This window comes from Terrapene carolina, unplaced genomic scaffold, assembly GCF_002925995.2.
Source record: "Terrapene carolina triunguis isolate 2854851 unplaced genomic scaffold, T_m_triunguis-2.0 Scaffold51, whole genome shotgun sequence".
NCBI classification, from domain to species: Eukaryota; Metazoa; Chordata; order Testudines; family Emydidae; genus Terrapene; species Terrapene triunguis.
Genome location: NW_020664402.1, coordinates 1191411 through 1193360, shown reverse-complemented (window position 1 = coordinate 1193360; position 1950 = coordinate 1191411).

The window sequence follows — 1950 nt, the reverse complement described above, 5'->3', positions numbered from 1 at the left end:
TTGTTGCTAAGTCATGGAGCACTGGGGAAGTTCCAGAAGGCTGGAAGAAAGCTAATGTTGTGCCAATATTTAAAAAGGGGACAACCTAGGGAGTTACAGGCCTGTCAACCAGACATCAGCAAAATAGTGTTGTGGCCAATCTGGTACTCCTTTAATAAAGATTAAAGGAAGGTAATGTAATTAATGCCAATCAATGTGGGTTTATGGAAAACAGATCCTGTCAAATTCACTTTGTATATTTTAAAAATGAAAATACAAGGTCGAATGGTAAAGTGAATAGTGGTGATGTAATATACTTATACTCCTCTAAGACGTGTGACCTTGTGCTGACATTTTGATCAAGAATCTAGAACAATATAAAATCAAGGAGGCTCAGATTAAACGGCTTGATAAGTGGCTGACTGATACATGTTCAGACCAAACTGTAAAAGGGAAGAAGGAGGATCCGGGGAACTACAGACCGCTCAGCCTCACCTCAGTCCCTGGAAAAATCATGGAGCAGGTCCTCAAGGAATCAATTATGAAGCACTTAGAGGAGAGGAAAGTGATCAGGAACAGTCAGCATGGATTCACCAAGGGCAAGTCATGCCTGACCAACCTGATTGCCTTCTATGATGAGACAACTGGGTCTGTGGATGAGGGGAAAGCAGTGGACGTGATATATCTTGACTTTAGCAAAGCTTTTGATACGGTCTCCCACAGTATTCTTGCCAGCAAGATAAAGAAGTATGGGCTGGATGAATAGACTATAAGGTGGATAGAAAGCTGGCTAGATTGTTGGGCTCAACGGATAGTGATCAATGGCTCCATGTCTAGTTGGCAGCCGGTATCAAGCGGAGTGCCCCAAGGGTCGGTCCTGGGGCCGGTTTTGTTAAACATCTTCATTAATGATCTGGATGATGGGATGGATTGCACCCTCAGCAAGTACGCAGATGACACTAAACTGAGGGGGAGATAGAAACATTGGAGGGTAGGGATAGAGTCCAGAGTGACCTAGACAAATTGGAGGATTGGGCCAAAAGAAATCTGATGAGGTTCAACAAGGACAAGTGCAGAGTCCTGCACTTAGGAAGGAAGAATCCCTTGCACCACTACTGGTTGGGGACCGACTGGCTAAGCAGTAGTTCTGCAGAAAAGAACCTGGGGATTACAGTGGATGAGAAGCTGGATATGAGTCAGCAGTGTGCCCTTGTTGCCAAGAAGGCTAGTGGCACATTGGGCTGCATTAGTAGGAGCATTGCAGGCAGATCGAGGATGTGGACAAATTGGAGAGAGTCCAGCAGAGGGCAACGAAAATGATCAGGGGGCTGGGGCACATGACTTATAAGGAGAGGCTGAGGGAACTGGGTTTATTTAGTCTGCAGAAGAGAAGAGTGAGGGGGAATTTGATAGCAGCCTTCAACTACCTGAAGGGGGGTTCCAAAGAGGATGGAGCTCAGCTGTTCTCAGTGGTAGCAGATGACAGAACAAGGAGCAATGGTCTCAAGTTGCAGTGGGGGAGGTCTAGGTTGGATATTGGGAAACACTATTTCAGTAGGAGAGTGGTGAAGCACTGGAATGGGTTACCTAGGGAGATGGTGGAATCTCCATTCTTAGGGGTTTTTAAGGCCCGGCTTGGCAAAGCCCTGGCTGGGATGATTTAGTTGGGGTTGGTCCAGTTTTGAGCAGGCGATTGGACTAGATACCTCCTGAGGTCTCTTCCAACCCTAATCTTCTATGATGCTATTATTATGATGGCTGGACAGATGGGTAGATAGCCCTGTTGGTGTGATCACCAGGGGGAGCAATGAGGGTCCCCGTTGCTGGTCCCGGCCCTGTGGGGTGCAGCACCCCCTTCCAGTGAGTGAGGGGAGCTGGCACCTCACAGGATCAGGCCCTAACAGAGCCCCCTTCGGGGACAGATTCTGAAAGGACTTTTTGCCTTATGCCCACAGTGCTGTGAAATGCCCC